A 21,609-nucleotide genomic window follows, 5' to 3' on the forward strand; every position below is an offset into this window, starting at 1 on the left:
GTATCTTTCTCATATTTTCCAGAATGCTTCATTTTTCAAATTATTGATCACTAGCCAATGTTTGTGTCCTGATTAGATTTTTTCTAACATTTGTGCAGCCATCATGCCTATTGAAGACTCCATGGTTTAAACATTAAATATTTGTTGCGGGAACGCTAAAGTGAGGTGCTTTTTTGAAAATCTATATTTTCCCTTTAATCGCTTTCAATTATGTATTTATGCCTTTTGGTTAATCTAGTAGCACACTTCAAATTCTTAGAGGAAAAGAACAGCTTGTTTTCCGTGTTTGGCATGTTTGTGCATCTATAGAGTGGATCTACTACTTGTTGAATGGTTGAATGGTCTAAAATATTGAGAGGGGGGTGAATCAATATTCCCACAAAAAAAAAAAACTTTCCACTAATTTAACCTTAGCAATTAATCTCATCAACATGAAATAGCAAATGCTAATAAAGAGAAAGCATAATCACGAGATAAACACTGAATTTTAATACGTGGAAAACCCAAATGGGAAAAACCACGGAGAGGGTTAGCTCTCAAGATAGTATAACTAGTTATATGGTGTTTACAAAAGGGTGGCTCACTACCGGATAGCTCACTTACTGATTACAATATGGCTCACTATCAAAATACAATAAGGCTCACTGTTGGAAAGCTCACTGCAATAGAAATAAATGAATTGAAGAAAATTGTATTTCCTAATGCATGAGGTAAGTTCCAAGATAAGCTCAAACAACAACTTAAAAAAGATCTGGTAAGGGAAATCTCTAACCTATCCACAACTACCTGCAGTACATTCGGTAAAGGATTACTTCAACTCTATCCACAATTGCTATAGCAGATCCAATAAGGGATTACTGCAACTCTATCCACAACTCCTTGTAGCAGATCCCATGAGGGATTATTGCAACTTTGTCCACAACTCCTTGCAGCAAATTCGGTGAGGGATTACTACAACTCCATAACTACACTTTCCATACTTTGCTCTTACACACATCACTACTCACACTAAACACTGTTAGATAGTTCAAATAACTAGAAGAGAACTGAGAGGGGGGGATTAATCAATTGTCACATATTACCGGAACTATTAGCAATTAAAAATTTAATACCAGAACCCAAAACATTAATACTAGAATACTTAAACCAAATACTAGAATAGCAGTTAAACCAATTAAGCATAAACAATAATCACAGAATAAATACCATCCACATGACACCAAGATTTGTACATGGAAAACCCAGTAAAGGGAAAAACCATAGTGGGAAGCCTATCCACGGTCAGATAATAGTTCTGTAGTAAGTATGTGAATTACAATTGAGGGGCATGCACTTGCAGGAAGGCCAACAACCTAGAGCGCACTGCTCATTACAAAAGGAGCCTCATTGACTACATAGAAATCCAGACTGCAATCTAGAGAAGAGGTTGAACTGCAAAGATAGCAACTCATATGCCTGAGTACAGTTCTGGTTAAGCTCAATACCAGAGGAAGAAATCCTCTACATAAACCCAATTCCATATCCAATGATCGACCAAATCCTCTGCCTGAATGATTTTACATTATTTGCACATTACATATCCCCACGCTTGATCTATAATGAGATCTTACATCATATATACAAACCCTTGACCATAAACAATCAGGTCGGCCACTAGACAATAAACCAATTACATAATTACAAACCATTTTGGGCTTAGACCAAACAAATAATATCCAACACATAAGACATCTCAGAAACGTATCGAGAAGTCCAATCCACACGTTTTATTAAACTGGTCCATAACTTAGACCAACCGGGACCTAGTATAGGTCCACACGCTACAACAATGATCTCCATCCGCCAAGTTTGGAACATGATCACTAACAACATCCTAAAACTCCACCAGAAGCTGCACCAACACCACTTATACAATTCATCAAAAGCTATGTTGGTGAAACCCTCATCGAAACCAAAAACCAGGCTTCTAAGAAAACAAGATAGCATTCGATCACCAGACCCAAACCAACTTATTGAATATGAACATGAGTATCATGAACAAGCCAATTATACAACCAAATCATACCAGAGCCTACCATATCATGTCGGATCCAAACCAACCAGAAACCACTCAACCTACCGGGACTAGAAGGGTGCCGGTAAAGCATCCAAACAGCTACTGTTGGCATCAATGACAAAACATCAATGCAACACATAATCAATTCCACCAAATTTGAATTGTGGTATAGTGAGTTTGTTGGGTTTGTATCTTTCTCATATTTTCCAGAATGCTTCATTTCTCAAATTCTTGATCACTAGCTAGCGTTTGTGTCTTGATTGAATTTTTTCTAATATTTGTGCAGCCATCATGCCTATTTAAGACTCCATGCTTTAAACATTAATCGTTTGTTGCGAGACCGCTAAAGTGGGGTGCTTTTTTGAAAACCTATATTTTTCCTTTAATCGCTTTCAATTGTGTATTTATGCCTTTTGGTTAATCTAGTAGCACACTTCAAATTCTTAAAGGAAAAGAACAACTTGTTTTCCGTGTTTGGCATGTTTGTGCATCTATAGAGTGGATCTACTACTTGTTGAATGGTTGAATGGTCTAAAATATTGAGAGGAGGGTGAATAAGTATTCCCACAACAAACAAAAAACTTTCCACTGATTTAACCTTAGCAATTAATCTCATCAACATGAAATAGCAAATGCTAATAAAGAGAAAGCATAATCACAAGATAAACACCAGATTTTTATACGTGGAAAACCCAAATGGGAAAAACCACGCAGAGGTTTAACTCTCAAGATAATATAACTAGTTATATGGTGTTTACAAAAGGGTGGCTCACTACTAGATAGATCACTTCCTTATTACAATATGGTTCACTATCGAAATACAATAAGGCTCACTGTCAAAAAGCTCACTGCAATAGAAATAAATGAATTGAAGAAAATTGTATTTCCTAATGCATGAGGTCAATTCCAAGATAAGCTCAAACAACAACTTAAAAAAATCTGGTAAGGGATCTCTCTAACCTGTCCACAACTATCTACAATAGATTTGGTAAGGTATTACTTCAACTCTGTCCACAATTGCTCGTAGCAGATCCAATAGGGGATTACTGCAACTCTGTCCATAGCTCTTTGTAGTAGATCCAATGAGGGATTACTGCAACTCTATCCACAACTCCTTGCAGAAAATTTGGTGAGGGATTACTGCAACTCCATAACTACACTTTCCACACTTCGCTCTTACACACATCACTACTCACAATACACACTATTAGACAGTTCAAATAACCGAAAGACAACTGAGAGGGGGGGGGGAATCAGTTGTCACATATTACCGAAACCATTAGCAATTAAAAATTTAATACCAGAACCCAAAACATTAATACTAGAATGCTTAAACCAAATACCAGAATAGCAGTTAAACCAATTAAGCATAAACAATAATCACAGAATAAATACCATCCACATGACACCAAGATTTGTATGTAGAAAACTCGTTAAAGAGAAAAACCACGGTGGGAAGCCTACCCATAGTCAGATAATACTTCTGCATTAAGTATGTGAATTACAATTGAGGGGCCTGCACTTGCAAGAAGGCCAACAACCTAGAGCACACTGCTCATCACAAAAGGAGCCTCACTGACTACTTAGAAATCCAGACTATAATCCGGAGAAGAGGTTGAACTGCAAAGATAACATCTCCTATGCCTGAGTACAATTCTGGTTATGCCTAATACTGGAGGACTAAATCCTCTACATAAACTGAATTTGATCTCCAATGATCGACCAAATCCTCTACTTGAATTATATTACATTATTCGCACATTATATATCCTCACACTTGATCTACAGTGAGATTTTACATTATGTATACAAACCCGCGACCATAAACAATCAGGGTGGCCACCAAACAATAAACCAATTACATAATTACAAACCATGTCAGCCTTAGACCAAACAAATAATATCCAACACATAAGACATCTTGAAAATGTATCGAGAAGTCTAATCAACACACTTCATTAAACCGATCCATAACCTAGACCAACCGAGACTCAGTATAGGTCCACACGCTACAACAATGATCTCTATCCTCCAAGTCTCAAACATGATCACCAAAAACATCCTGAAACTCCACCAGAAGTTGCATCAACACCACTTATGCAATTCATCAAAGATCTTCATCAAAAGCTTTGTCGGTGAAACCCTTGCCGGAACCAGAAACTAGGCTTCTATGCAAACAAGATAGCATCTGATCACCAGACCAAAACCAACTTACTGAATATGAACATGAGTATCACGAACAAGCAAATTCCATAACCAAATCATATCGGAGCCTATCAAATCATGTCGGATCCAAACCAACCAAAAACCACTTAACCTAATGGGACCAAAAGGGTGTCGGTAAAGCATCCAAACAACTAGTGTTGGCATCAATGACAAAACATCAATGAAACACATAATCATTTCCACCAAATGGCCAACAATCTCCCCCTTTGGCATTGATGACAACACTAGATGTGAAAAACATCTAAGTACCAAGAAATGCCAAACAAGTCTCCCCAAGGGAAGACAACCAACAATATCCCACAACAATGAAGTTCTGAAACAAAGACCAAACTCCCCCTATGAATGATATCTCTAAAAAGCTCTGAATTATATATATATATATATATATATATATATATCCCCTTTACTTTTTCTTTTTCACATCAATATCTCTCCCCCTTTGACATCAATGCCAGAAATCTAACAAAAATATCAAAGCAAAAACATAAATCACTGAATCACAAAGCTGACTACTCCCCCTGAGTAGTAGTATCCCACATTAGTGCCGAAATAAAAAGTATCTCTAATAATGCATACCGAAATGATGCCAAACCGCATCAATCAAGTCTCTATCAGAGGGGCAAAAACTCCCAGTATGTCTCTCAGGTACTCAAATTATTCTTTGGGCAAAGGTTTAGTCAAAATATCTACAATTTTCTCTTTAGTATTCACATAAACTAGTCTAACTTCATTTGCTTCCACCTTTTCCTTCAAAAATTTATATTTGATAGATATGTGCTTTGTCTTAGAATGAAATATCGAATTCTTTGATATATCAATAGTAGCAGAGTTATCACAATGAATAACTACTAGTCCATCACAATCTACCTTTATATCCTTCAACATTTGCTTCATCCATAGAACTTGTGTACATTTAGTAGCAACAGCAACATACTCAACTTCAATATTAGATAAAGAAATACATGACTATTTCTTGCTGATCCATGAAACCAACTCATTTCCAAGAAAGAAAGCTCCACCAGAAGTACTTTTTCGGTCATCAACATCTCCAGCCCAATCAGCATCTGTATATGCACATAAAGTAAATTTATCATCCTTAGGGTACCACAAACCATATTCTGATGTACCTTACAAGTATCTAAAAATCCTTTTCACCGCACACATGATTTTCTCTAGGATCACTCATAAATCTTGATACAATACAAATATCATTCATAATGTCAGGCCTAGTCTGAGTCAAATAAAGCATACCTCCAATCATAGATTTGTATCTTGTAGGATTTACCGGTGCAGAAACATCTTTTCTTGTCAATTTCTCACTTGTAACCATAGGAGTACTTACCGGTTTAGAATCTCCCATACCAAATTTCTTCAACAATTCCTTAGTATACTTAGTTTGACAGATGAAAATACCTTCAGTCTGAGTAATCTGCAAACCTAAGAAAAAATTCATCTCTCCAATCATAGACATTTCAAATTCTTTCTCCATATTCTTAGAAAATTCTATGCATAACATATCTTCACCTCCAAAAATAATGTCATCAACAAATACTTCAATAATTAGTATATCATTATCAGTGATTTTATAATATAAATTATTATCAACATTACCCTTAGTAAAACCACACTTCAAAAGATATTTATCCAACCTTGCATACCAAGCTCTAGGTGCTTGTTTCAATCCATATAAAGCTTTCCTTAACTTGCAAACCATGTTTGTATCATCTGATAGTGAAAAACCATCAGGTTGCTCAATATAAACTTCCTCATCAAGATCCCCATTAAAAAATGCACACTTAACATCCATCTAATAAACCTTGTAGTTTTTATAAGTAGCATAAACAAGAAATAATCTTACAACTTCAATCCTAGCTACCGGTGCAAAAGTCCCTCCATAATCAATTCCTTATTTCTGAGAATATCCTTTACAAACCAATCTAGCCTTATTCCTTATAACTTGACCATACTCATTTAATTTATTCCTAAAAACCCATTTAGTTCCAATAACATTCTTATTTTTAGGTTGGGGAACCAAAGTCCATGTATTATTTTTCTCGGTTTGATCTAATTCTTCTTCCATAGCTTTCAACCAATATTCATCTTTACATGCCTCAATTACTGATACTGGTTTAACTTATGAAATTAAACACACCTCATTAGTTACCAGTCTTCTTCTTGTCATCACTCCATTGTTCTTATGCCCAATGATCTGATCTTCTGAATGATTCAATCTCACATACCTAGGAGTCCTCTGACTCTCTGTTCCTTTTCCCTATTCTTCAGTTATTGTAGAATTCTCTGATATTGCCAGAGTAACTGGTTCAACTCTCTATTTCGGTAAAGGTGCTACTAGTTCAGATATAATCATTTCCACTGTCGGTTCCTTCTCATAAACTCTGATTTGACCTCTATTCAACTCATCCACTTTGACATTAGTGCTCTCCACAATTCTCTACAATCTCTTATTATAACATATATATGCCTTGCTTTCATTAGAGTAACCAAGAAATATGCCTTCATCACATCTAGGATCAAATTTGCCAATGATATCATCTCTTCTGATATAACATTTACTACCAAAGATTTTGAAATACTTAACTGTAGGTATATTTCCAAACCATAATTCATAAGGTGTGTTACCGGTTTCTCCTTTGATATGTACTCTGTTGAATGTATAAACCATTGTGTTTACTACTTCTCTCTAGTAGATATGAGGTAGAATAGCTTCCATCATCATTGTTCTAGCAGCATCCAAGATAGCTATGTTCTTCCTTTCCACAACTCCATTCTGCTGAGAAGTCTGGGGGGTAGAAAATTGTCTTCTTATACCATGCTTCTCACAAAAGTTATTAAACTCACCGGCTGTGAATTCTCCACCATGATCTGACCTCAAACATTTAATCTTCAATCATGTCTCAATTTCCATTTTAGCCTTAAAGATCTTAAACTTTTCAAATGCCTCAGATTTTTCTCTTAGAAAAGTAACCCACATCATTCTAGAATAATCATAAATGATTAGCATGAAATATCTATCACTTTGAAAAAAATTAACTCTAGCAGGGCCACATAAATAAGTATGAATAAGATCAAGAATATCATTAGATTTATCTTGTATACTCCTAAAAGAGGTTCTGACCTGTTTACCCATTTGACATTCTTTACATACCGGATTATAGGGCTTCATAATCTTAGGTATATCTCTAACTGCCTTAGTTGAATTAATCTTCACACTGAAATCAAAATTCACATGACACAACCTTTTATGCCATAGCCAACTCTCATCAATATGTGTAATCAAACAAGTCTTCTCACCAGAGTTCAAATGAAATATATTACCTTTTGTTTGTGTATCGGTTGCAATCTCCAAACCAGTTCTGTTAATGATTTTGCATTTTCCATCCTTGAATTGTAATTGAAATCCCTTATCCACCAATTGTCCTACACTCAAAATATTATGCCTTAAACCTTCAACATAATAAACATTGTCAGTATTGTTCTTACCATCCAATGATATAGTTCCTTTTCCTTTGATCATACATGTTTTGTCATCTCCAAATCTAACTAGATCGCCATCAAATTCTTGTAAAGATAGAAACTTCCCTTTATCTCCAGTCATATGATGTGAACAACCACTGTCAATTACCCATTCATCCTTGTCTTCAATTTTAGCAGCAAGTGCCTTCTCTTCAGGTACATTCTCTTCTAGTGTCAAATCATCTTCCTTGATAGCCAGGAACACCCATTCCTTCCCATTGGCAAAACCACTAGCAAAGTCTCTAGTCAGTTCATCATCAGAATCAGTAATGCCTTCCTCATCCGCTATGTAGCATGCTTTGTCTCCATTTTTCTTGTACTTATACTTGTTCTGATATCAAAGATTAGGCTTAAAATATCTTTTAACTCTTTCTTCAAATCTTGAATTCCTTTGAGGACATCTAGATGCAAAATGACCAATCTTATTACATTCAAAACATTTAAAAGGTGCTTTTCCTTCATACTTACTTCCTACCAGTCCTTTAGGTACTCTTCTAGCAAATAGTTCTTCAAGTTGCTCAAACTCATCATCTTCTCTCTTCATATCTTCCAATTCCTTTGCATATAAAGCTTTCCAATCTTGCTTACCGGTTGATGATGCAGATGAATGAAAAGCAAATTCAGTCTTCACAGCTCCAGAAGGTCCAAATTCTTCAAGCTCAAAAGCAGATAGTTTCCCAACCAAAGTATCTTTGTTCATGAATGTATTAGCCATTGTTATCAACTCATTAATTGCAGTAGCCTTCATCTTGTAAGCCAGTGGTAGGACTCTTAGGACTTTAAAAACAATTTAATCTACACTCAGAGTTCCACCACAACATTGAATTCCCATAACAATCTCATTTACCCTTTCCATGAATGCAGTAATCCTTTCATCTTCTTCCATCTTTAGGTTTTCATATCTCACCTGGTAACTATCAAGTTTAGAAATCTTTACTATAGGGTCACCTTCATTAAGAGTCTCCAACTTATCCCATATAGCCTTTCCAGATGATTTGTCGGTTAATTCCATTATTTGTTGATCAGAAAGTGTGCACAAGAGGTTTTCTATTTCTCTACAATCATTCTCAAGCTCCTTATCCAGGTTTGTCAGAGGAGGATTGCCAGATGCCAGATGCTAGATTATAAGGTGTGACACCATTTTGTGTGATCTCCCAAATCTCCTTGTCAAGACATCTCAAATGAGTCTCCATCTGAATCTTCCATACTATGTAATTTGTTCCATCAAGCCTAGGAATATCTCTCCAAAAGATATCTCTAGATGAACTAGATGAACTTGAACTGTTAGTCACCATAGGATCTTCCTCAAGTGGTTAAACTTTTTGTAGAGAGGACCAAAGCTTTGATACCAATTGTTAGACAGTTCAAATAACTGGAAGACAACTGAGAGGGGGGGATAAATTAGTTGTCACATATTACTGAAACCATTAGCAATTAAAAATTTAACACCAGAACCCAAAACATTAATACCTGAATTCTTAAACCAAATACTGGAATAGCAGTTAAACCAATTAAGCATAAACAATAATTATAGAACAAATACCATCCACATGACACCAAGATTTGTATGTGGAAAACCCGATAAAGGGAAAAACCATGATGGCAAGCCTACCCACAATTAGATAATACTTTTACAATAAGTATGTGAATTACAATTGAGGGTCTTGCACTTATAGGAAGGCCAACAACCTAGAGCACACTGCTCATCACAAAAGGAGCATCATTGACTACATAAAAATCTAGACTACAATCCAGAGAAGAGGTTGAACTGCAAACATAGCATCTCCTATGCTTGAGTACAATTTCGGTTAATCTCAATACCGGAGGACTAAATCCTCTACATAAACCCAATTTGATCTCCAATGATCGACCAAATCCTCTACTTGAATGATATTACATTATTCACACATTACATATCATCACACTTGATCTACAATGAGATCTTACATCATATATACAAACCCTCGACCATAAACAATTAGGTCCGCCACTAGGCAATAAACCAATTACATAATTACAAACCATGGCATCCTTAGACCAAACAAATAATATCCAACACAAGATATCCCAAAAACATATTGAGAAGTTCAATCCACAAGCTTCATTAAACCGGTCCATAACCTAGACCAGTCGGGACCTAGTATAGTTCCACATGCTACAACAATGATCTCCATCTGCCAAGTCTTGAACATGATCACCAACAACATCTTGAAACTCCACCAGAAGCTGCACCAACACCACTTATGCAATTCATCAAAGATCTTCATCAAAAGCTCTATTGGTGAAACCCTCGCCGGAACCAGAAACCAAGCTTCTAAGGAAATAAGATAGCATCTAATCACCAAACCAAAACTAACTTACTAAATATGTACATGAGTATCATGAACAAGCCAATTCCACAACCAAATCATACTGAAGCCTACCAGATCATGTCAGATCCAAACCAACCAGAAACTACTCAATCTAGCAGGACCAAAAGGGTGTCGATAAAGCATCCAAACAGCTAGTGTTGGCATCAATGACAAAACATCAATGCAACACATAATCAATTCCACCAAATTTGAACTATGGTGTAGTGAGTTTGTTGGGTCTGTATCTTTCTCAGATTCTTGATCACTTGCTAACATTTGTGTCTTGATTGGATTTTTTCTAACATTTGTGCAGCCATCATGCCTATTGAAGACCCCATGCTTTAAACATTAACCGTTTCTTGCAAGACCGCTAAAGTGGGGTGCTTTTTTGAAAACATATATTTTCCCTTTAATCGCTTTCAATTGTGTATTTATGCCTTTTGGTTAATCTAGTAGCACACTTCAGATTCTTAAAGAAAAAGAACAACTTGTTTTCTATGTTTGGCATGTTTGTGTATCTATAGAATGGACCTACTACTTGTTGAATGGTTGAATGGTCTGAAATATTGAGAGGGGGGTAAATCAGCATTCCCACAACAACAAAAAAACTTTCCACTGATTTAACCTTAGCAATTAATATCATCAACATGAAATAGAAAATGCTAATAAAGAGAAAGCATAATCACAAGATAAACACTGGATTTTTATACGTGGAAAACCCAAATGGGAAAAACCATGGAGAGGGTTAACTCTCAAGATAATATAACTAGTTATATGGTGTTTACAAAAGGGTGGCTCACTACTAGATAGCTCACTTCTTGATTATAATATGGCTCACTATCAAAATACAATAAGGCTCACTGTTGGAAAGCTCACTACAATAGAAATAAACGAATTGAAGAAAATTGCATTTCCTAATGCATGAGGTCAGTTCCAAGATAAGCTCAAACAAAAACTTACAAAAGATCTGGTAAGGGATCTCTCTAACCTGTCCACAACTTCTTGCAGTAGATTCGATAAGGGATTACTTTAACTCTATCCTAAATTGCTCGTAGCAGATCCAGTAAGGGGTTACTGCAACTCTATCCATAACTCCTTGTAGTAGATCCGGTGAGGGATTACTACAACTCTATCCACAACACTTTGCAATAAATTTAGTGAGAGATTACTACAACTCCATAACTACACTTTCCACACTTTGCTCTTACACACATCACTACTCACACTACACACTTCTTGCATACACATTGTTTCTAGATATCTTTCTCACTTCACTTTCATACCTCGCATACCACTACTATGTTGCTCACACACTCCTTATTCATATGCATACTCACTCTATTACATTTTAATACATCCATATATGTTATATATATAGAAGCACATACACCAGGATAATATGTTAACCAAGCACAAAAGGTTTATACGATAATGCATTGATTAAATCAACACACTACTCAAATATACCTCAACCAAAATACGATAACCAATTTGACCTTTATTGATCTTCTACACACCTCCTTCTTAATTACTGGAACACACACTTCAATTGTTAGAATTAAACAAAGGTCTATTGGACCCATAGATACGAACCCATAAACACAAATTCCAAGCACAATAACTTCTATCTTCAAGATATGGATGCCATAGATTCTAGAGCATAGAATTCATATAACATATTGTAATACCAAAGTTCAGATAGCAATTCAACTTTCACAACTAACACTAGCACTTGATACAAACCATGATTAGCAAAACAATAGATTCTAGAGCAAAGGATCTTCTAGAAAATACTCTATGTAGACCATACATACCTCACTACTCAATATCACATACATACATATTTTCCACTGTTGCTCAACATGCTACATTCGGTCCTAGTTGGATCATAAGGTTTGACACCAATGACAACATTCACACAAATTTCTACTAACACACAATCCTCTCTCCTAGCTCTCATGGTCCTAGGTGCAAGAGAAAAGTGTTAGTGACACTTGATTTTACTTTTTTAGGTAAGAGGGTCTGCCTCCTGAGTAGCCAATAAGGCTAGGTGAGAGGGAATGACCCAAGCAGTAATCTTTCGGTCCACTATATAAATATTCATGATTTTGGTGAAAGCCATAATCAAGTTGTGTCGATGTGTTATACTGATAGTTTCCTTCAGTATCTACATGAAAATACCTTAGTGGTCTTGACGAAAGTCAAAATCCCCTAGTGGCTTGTGTGGCAGATGCATAAAAACTTGTATTCTACAGGTTCGGATATCTCTTAAATGAGCTAGCCATTGCATGTATAACCACCAGATTACCCTTATAGTACCCACACTATGAACCAAATCTATTTTAGTTGTCGAAAAATCTGCTCTTTGTTGGCACAAGAGGTCAGACCTCTAAAGCCACCCACAATCTTGCAGTTCATTATCATGATATCTAATTCTTCAAGATATTTGGATCTTTAAGAATTCAAATTCTAGTGTGCCCAAGAAGTGTGTGTTGTGGAGGGGAGCTAGTGTCACCATACTTTTATAATATCCAATATGAATAAGTGTGGCTATAGATTAATTTTTGAAGTGGGATCCAACAAGTACTATCATTTGTGTAGAAAGTATTAATTTCCCAAGACCACAAATAACTATAAACCTTCACAATGGAGAGAAATTATATTTCACCAAGACATCTGATATTGAGATAATTGAAAATGTACATGAGCTCTCCTTATAAAGGAAAGAGCGAAATGCAAACACCAATGAGGTGCAAAGGTAGGTACAACCACTTGACACAAAATACTAGATGTAGGAACTAATAAAATAATATCAACCTTACCTAACACCTAGGAAATGATAAATTGCCTAAGTAAACTTAAGCATGAGAGTAAACATTTATTTACTCCATCAATTTGACCTACCTAGGAAGTACATGATTGTTAACTATTTATCATATTTGCATGCTTGATGTGTTTGTGTCACAAAAAATCTTTTGTCAAAATTAGTCTAAGTTACCAAACATGTTATTTTACCTAGTCTTGGTTAGTCACGTTCTTCGACGAGTTCGCTTCTTGGTATAGTAGGAATGCTTATGTTTTTTATCTAGATTGACATACTTAGTGTAGTCACTATCATTCAAAATCTTGTAGGTTTGCTTGCAAGATTCACAGGTTCGCTCTTTACTCTAGTGGGGTTTCCCTATGTGTCACCTAGTCCTCAGTTGTTTGGTGTGGCGGGTTCGCCTTTTACTTCAGCGAGTTCACTCTTTTTGCCTCATTATGTTGCCAAAATTGGTCTGTGGTGGGTTTGAGTTTTAGTCTGTTAGGTTTGCTCCTATTTTCATCGGCTAGACTTTGTTGGTTTAATAGTTTGTTACCCAACTACATCTAGTTTTCATCTTGGTCATCATTTCACCTCTTTGTGACAACATTATTCATACCCTTGTCATTATTCATCTTGTGACATTTATATTTCTTCACCATTTACATAATCTCTCTAAAGTTAGGGATACTATATTTAATCAAAGTCAATCTCTTCTTTTTCTAGCTGAATTACATCATCAATCCATCATTCTCTTCACCCCATTGGTCATCTGATTCTCTCACTTCTTTTCACGTTCAATTCACCAGTCTGAATCCATCCAATCCTTTTAGTCTCATTCATCCTAAATTGCAAAATAGTCTACATCTTTTCATGCGATATTAGTAACTCTTTGACTATATCATGTCTAGAGTTTTATCTTCCCATTCATTGTAGTCTTGTCACCTCGAGCTAGAGATCTCACTCACATTGATTTATTTTGTTGCTTGAGTGCATCCTCTTGAGTAACTTTGGTACAATATTTCCTTATTCATACATCATCCAATTGCAATTTGATTGTTGGTCTTTTAGTCATTCCATCCTTGAATTGGTCATCGCTTCCATCCCCATTCATTCTTCTTATATGTTGGATCTAATCAAACCATCAATCTAATCATTGACTTTAGAGTCACATTTTCATCACATCTTCATTCCATTGAGCAGTTCATGCGTGTCACTACCTGATCTTGATCTAGACAAGCTATGTAGCAACAACCTTCTCAACTTAGATTAGCATTCCCAGATCCACAATCAAACCCTAATTTGGTTGTCAAACCCTATTATGTTAGGGAATGCTACCATCACCTATGATCCACTTAATCTAATTGTCCCTGACGATACTATGGTCAATCAACTTGATGAGACAGACTCCCAAATCAATCCAGTCGACCAATTCCTCTCAAATTCGGATAATGCCCGAATGGTAGAGAAAATCATAGAGAGTCATAAGAGTCTCATCTTCGTTATTGTGGTTGTCCGAGGCATGACTATCGCATCACCTAATGCACCTGTGACTGCTAGTCCACAAGAATCTCCTCAACAACATTTTCCCTTACCACAACCCTTGTCATCATTTTCGATCCAACAACAAACCCAACTATCAGTGGCAACACCACTATAGAGTGACCCACTTACGTCAACCATACTACCACTTATGGATACCCTCATGTGACATTATCAATTATTTTATGCCAATTCATCGGGACTAGTGCCACCCCGATTTTTAGGAGGAGGTATCTATAATGCACTCGTTAATGTTCCATCCACACAACTTATTATATTGCTTCCTTCGATGACCCAAATTCCTATGACTTCCAATGTGGTTCATGCAACCCCTTTTTTTTTAATCTGGTCACTTGACTTATGAACATACTTGTTGTGCAAGTGCCAACTTAGACCATGAGAATTCCAGGGGATCCACTGTCATCTATCATACAGACTATGACTGGGGGCATGATTCATAGAATGCCATCATCATCTATACCCCCACTCATGCAATCAATGTCACAAGTCATCAATGCCCCACAATATCAACCACAAGTGACTTTGCAACCTCATGTCTCACTACTGCAATTCAGTTACTTGCAAGCGCCACCTTCATCCTACATCATCACAAATATTCATCAGCTACCAGGTGGTGTTAGTTCAAATCCCCCTTCGTATAATGTCCAATCCAATGTGCACCCTAACTACACCAGGGGCAATTATAATCAAGGTGGTACTCCTCAAATCCAAAAAATTCCCAAATATGTAGTACCAACAACAACCCACCAATCCACAACATAATATTGTGATGTACTCCCAGCCACCCCAATATCAACAACAATCACTCGTCCAACAACATGTTCTTGTTTATCAAAACACAATGAGCTATTAGAAATAGCCACAACAATCGAATCATCCTTATTCACATCAAGTGGCATATTAGGTGCCACATTACCAATCAACTACGTCGTCTCCTAATCCTTTCCTGGTCAATACTGAATGGGAAGAAATGAAGGCATCTCTTAAAGCCTTACAAGATAATAGCTCTGAATAAGTTTTCAAGTTCAATGAGCTTTGCCCTTATCCATTAGAAAAGTCTATAATGACAATGCCTTTCCCCAAACACTTCGAGATACCAAGATTTGATAAATACAAAGCAAAAGGTGATCCACGCCATCATGTCAAAGATTTCTTTATGGCTTGTTAGGAAGTGTCATTCTATGATAACTATCTATTGTAGTTGTTCCCCAAAAGTCTCAGTGGGCCTTCCTTAGAATGGTTTTCTAAGTTGTCATTTGACACTATAACCACATTCATAGACTTATCAAAGTGTTTTGTTACACACTATCATTACAACGTAGATAATAATGTCTCAATGCTTAACCTATGTCAAAACAAGAAAAAAGGGAGTGAAAGCCTTTTAGACTATATCCAAAGATGGAGAGACCTCATTGGCTACCTCCCATGCACTGTGTTGGACACTTAATTGGTCCTGGATTTTATCAAGAATCTCCACCCAAAGCTCGCATGCCACATATGAATGAATTTCATGAGTAATTTCAAAGGTATCGTGTCCAAAGACCCATCAATAGAATATACTTTAATCAATGAAGGGATCATCAAACTCTACAAGGAGTATTTTGACAAGCCTAGTCATGACAAACAAAGGTATTGGAACAAGAAAAAGAATGTTGTACGCAATGGGGTCACTAATTCCAAGATAGTGTAGATGATTGTGGTTGTAAAGCCACCACCCCTACAGACATATGCTAATCCCCCACATCAATTGTATTTCAATCCATCTCCAACTATTCACGTCAACTCACCACCTCCAACTTATCAATAGCCGCAAGTGCAAATGCAAAATGTGCAAGCTAATAGGATGAACTCAATCACTATATCTGAAGCTCCTCCTCGTTGGATGGGTCAAAATGGCTTGAGATGCCAATTTATGCCTATGGAAAAACCATTAGACGTCATTTTCAAATGCATGGAGCATCATAATATGTTGGTGTATCCTCAAACACAACCATTTGACAAGTCCAAACCTAAACCCGATTGGTATAAGGATAATGAATACTGCGCCTATCATCACATCAAGGGTCATGATACGAACAAGTGAATGAAGCTCAAATACCTAGTTCAGGACCTCTCTGACTAGGGTAAAATCTTCATTGAACCTATCATAGGAAAGTCCCCAAATGCTTATCTCGACATGTATAAGAATGCTCTCCCCAAACATCAAGGAGAAGATAGAAAATCTAATGATGGTAAGGCTTGTACGACCAACAACATTAACTACAATAATGTGCTATTTAGGTTACTCAAGCAGATGATTAGGTCAACATGATTCGTGTCAAGGGAGTTGACACTCAATATGCAGTGACTGTTGGAAACCAATAACACTGAGAGGGGGGGCTGAATCAATGTTATACCGAAATAGAAGATTTTAGCCTTAACAAAACATTCATACACCAACCGGTATAAATAGAACTGAAAGAAGTAAAGTAACCAATAATCCAAACACATAAGTGAGAATCATAACACACAGATTTATACGTGGAAAACCTCAATGAGGAAAAACTACGGTGGGATTTGTGACCCACAATATCAATCCACTGGCCATATGAAGAGATATTACAAAATATGATGGGCCTACACTTGGAGGAAGGCTTACAGCCTAGAGCACACTACTCAATCAGAATAGGAGCCTCATTGACTACATAAAATTCCAGACAATGATCTGGAGAAGTGTGAATTGCTAAGATAGCATATTCTATGCTAGAATACAGTTCTAGTTTAAGCTCTACCTGTTCCGGTCTAAAACCCTAAACCCTTTACCGGAATAACCCTTACAATAAATTCCTTACATACATAATCTCTCTGAGTAATTTTGAATTACATTACATTTGCATCATCATCCATTACATCCATGTCCTTATACTATCAAAATGATCTAATCAATCTGCCCTATATACCCTATACAACTTTATGCCTTATGTTGGCTTACAAAGATATATACAATATCAGATTACATGTCAGCTATATATCACAAATGTATAAATATTAAAACAAATTGATGATGTCGGATCCAAGATATGTCAGCCTTCATTACTGATAACCTTTTATATACCATGTCGGTCTGTATTTCCGGTGACCAAAGAAATTCTTCTGACCCGTCGGTGTCGATCTCGGTGCCCGTGTAGAATTTGTGAAGTGCTTGTTGGTACACCATATGAAGCCAGAACACAAAATCATGTTGCCATCAATGACAAAATAGTGAAACCAACCAATAGAGTGTCGATTGCCAACAATCTCCCCCTTTGGCATTGATGGCAACACTCATGTGAAAAAAAATGATCAAGGTTTCATCTGTCGGTTTCATCCTGCCTTGCTCCCCCTAAGCTGAATATGCAAAATACTCCATATCTCCAAAAACTCCAAAACTCTGTAACCCCCCCTAATGTATGCAACCCCTTTAATTCTTTTTCATATTTATACTACTCCCCCTTTGACATCAATGCCCAAAAAAAATTGTAAAAAGAATGTCAAACAATAATAACTATACACTAAATACCTCCAAAAATATCTTACTGAAGCTTGACCAATTTCAAAATTTCTGGATAAGATTTCTCCAATAACTCCACATAAGTATCCCAGTTGGTTTTGAATGTGTTGAAAATAGATACAAGACCACTCAATAAATGTGCAAAAGATTCTTTTCATTTACCTCTGTCGATGTGGGCTTTCCTAGCATATCCATGCATTCCTTCTTATGTACACAGAGTGAATCCAATCTTGGACTCACCAAGCCTTTCAAAATTTTGGCTCTCCAAATTATTTTATCTCTTTCCTTCTCAAGAGAAAAAAATTGATTCTCCAAAATCAAAATTAGACCATCAATTGATGTAGTCAATTAAATTAATCCATCAAAAGAGTTAGCAATACTAGCAATTTTCTCCTTTATCTCTTTTATCTTTTTATCTACATTTGTTGTAAGTATTTCAGTATTGAAACACACCCTATATATATTTGTACATTGTTTCAAAGAATTTTCTATTAGAGTTAGCTTCTCATTAATCTTTTTCTTCTCTGTCTCAATTACTTGATCAAAAGTGACTCTCTTAGCCTGAGTAAATCTTTCTAATGCTTGTCGGTTAGAGATTTGCTATAAGGATTGAAAGTCTTTTGATATGTGCTTAGTGATTACCTTAAGCTTGCCAGAAGGGCTCGCTTCATTTTTAATCTTACACTCTGAGACCAATCTATGTAGAACAATGATTGATTGATCTATAATCCCCTTGTCTGTGGTTCCCTCCTTCATCAGTTTCTGAGTAGCCATCATCATTAGTTTAGTGGGACTCATTTTTGTGATGGTTTTCTTTTCTACCTGAGAAGTGTCAATTGTCAATAATGATGGGCCAACAATTGGTACCCTGTCGGATTCCCCTATTTTCTCCTCTAATGATTTATCATTTATCACCTCCTAACTTGCACCGGTGGCTTCACCACTTGGTACAATTTGTGTAACTGTCAGTTTCTCTGTAGGAACGATATCCTCAACCTATACATTTGTATCCGAAGGACAATTTTCCTCAATTTTAGTATCTTGTACAATGTTATTTTGTTTATTTTTGTATTAATTGGTGTCTCAGTATTTGTCTGTATATATATATATATATATATATATATATATATACACACACACCAGTGCCTCAATTTCCATTATCTTAATATTTTTCAAAACTGAGGGTGAAGTACCCATAATCCCTTTCCCTTTCCCTTCAACCGGGGTATCTACAGTATTTGTCTTGGTCTCTGGTGAAGTAAATAATCCTCTATGTTCTCCCAAAAATATGATCCATACTTTCTGATTTTCCTTTATTACTTCATTCACTCTCCCTAGCATCAGGGTAGTTATCCTATGTTTGCTATTGAAGACCTTTCTGTCTGCCGCCTCAATTGTCTTATCCTTTTCATCTAGAGTTATAGTAACACAGATAGCTAGTAGTTCTTGCATTTTAATGTGTTTATCCTCTTGCATAGTAGATAATTTTCTAGCACCCAACATGTTATATAACTCAGTCGATATTTGATTTTCTATCTCTATTAAGGCTTTCTTATAGATATCTAAGTATAACAAAACTTCTTCCTCTACCTCTCTCTGTTCATCATCCTCTAAGTTTTCATAATAAAATTTAACATTCTTCAACATGCCATCTTTAATAATTTCATCTACAATTTTTGCACAAGTTTTGGGTGGTATGATAGTTACATTACCAGTTTCAATTGCTAAATCAATGTCACTCTTCTTCTTCCTCTTGGCAGTACCAAATGTAGTTGTAGGTGTAGCTTTAGGTGCTTTCTTCTGTGCCTGTAGCTTGATTGTGACCTTCCTAATTGGTTGCTTCTTTGCTTCCACTTTTGTTTCCTTCGGTTTCTTCCTAACAACCCTCTTGAATGCTAATGAAGTGTCATCCTCAGATTCAGATTCAACAGTAACAGGTTCAATATGAACTTTTAGATCCTTCTTCTTCCTACCTTTCTCTGGGATAGCATCAATTAGTGCCTTTATGTCCTTTGAGACCTTCTATACAAATTTACTTGCTTTTCCTTCTTGTTTCTCCCTTTTCTTCCTGTTGAACTCTAATTCAACCTCTAGAGTCTTCTGTTGTGTAGTTCCATAGGGCTTCTCTGCCTCATCTATTGGTGCATCAATTAGCATTTTTGCATAGGCATCAAGAATATGTGCATCTACCTCATAGCCCATTTCCTCAATCCAAATATTTTGGGGCTTAACTGCTTCCATGAGAGTCTCATCCTTCTTTATCATGAAGCAAATGTCAGTAGAGTATTTCTCTACTATATGTTCAGGTACCCTTACCCTAGACCTCGTAGATTTTTGAAATACCTTTAAATAGCCCCATATCTTATCATCTCTCCCGCTTTCTAATGCAGCAATTGACTGTTTTAATTATCTTCCTACTTGAATGTCAAAAGCCCATTGTTTCCTATAAGAACCGGGTGTATCATTCAAAAAATATAGCATCAAGTAGGACTAACAAATTCCCATACCAGAAAGTGCCCTTCTTCATGCCCTTAACCTTTCCTAAGTTGATTAACAACTCATCAAGCATCCAACCATAAAGATCTAACTTTACATTGTCTCTCATCATTTTATATGCAACCAAAATGTATGAATTGGAAACAGAATTTAGTTGGTTTGACTGAGTTACCTTATATGCAATAATCATGCTACCAAATTTGATGTTTGTGTCAGTGATGGTGCTCACTTTCATGGATCTTTTGTCAGATGTAGCGCCAGTGATCTTTCTCATGAAGTCATTTGAAAATTTCTTATATGGATGTTGCCCTACCGATGATAAACCAGTAATTGCCTAGATGGTTTCCTTAGTGATTTTGCAAGGTCTGTCCAGCCATATGAATTCCCCATGTACTCTTCTCAGTACATATCTAATTGTCTCATCCTCAAACTCTAGAATATACAGAATGTTTGTAAATCCTAGTTCTTCAAAATGTTGAAATGTCAGTTTTATCTTTCCAGATTCTCCCATTAGCTCACTCATATACATTCCCTTGATCTCTGAAGTTCCTAATTCCTCTATATGATAGTGGATGTATGCCCTAACATCCTCTATATACACAACTCCCTCTAGAAAGTGAGAAAATGCTGTGATCAAATCTTCCTGGGTAGCCACATGTAGATACCGCTTGAAAATTGGCCTGGGGTGGTCCTTAATCTCCACTATAGTTGGGTTTGCAACAAAAACAGGAATAGAAGATGATCCTACTTCCATATTTAAAGAAAAATTCCTCTTGATTGCTCTCGGTGAAAACCTTCAACAAATTCTTTCAGATGCCGGTGAAATCACTCAAGAAGAAATTTGATTGCCTCTGAATAGCCTCTGATTGCACTTAGTTGCTTTGAATCACTTTGAAATCACTCTAAATACAGGGTGATTAACAATGAAGTGTATTCGACCTTTTATCCTTCGAGAGAAAAACCCTAATCTTTCATTGACATAAATGACTGTTGGTAAAAGATGTCGGATCTCACTCAGAACATATCCATGCTGGATAATCCTCTCTAATAT

The sequence above is a fragment of the Cryptomeria japonica genome, chromosome 3, assembly GCF_030272615.1.
Source record: "Cryptomeria japonica chromosome 3, Sugi_1.0, whole genome shotgun sequence".
NCBI lineage: Eukaryota > Viridiplantae > Streptophyta > Pinopsida > Cupressales > Cupressaceae > Cryptomeria > Cryptomeria japonica.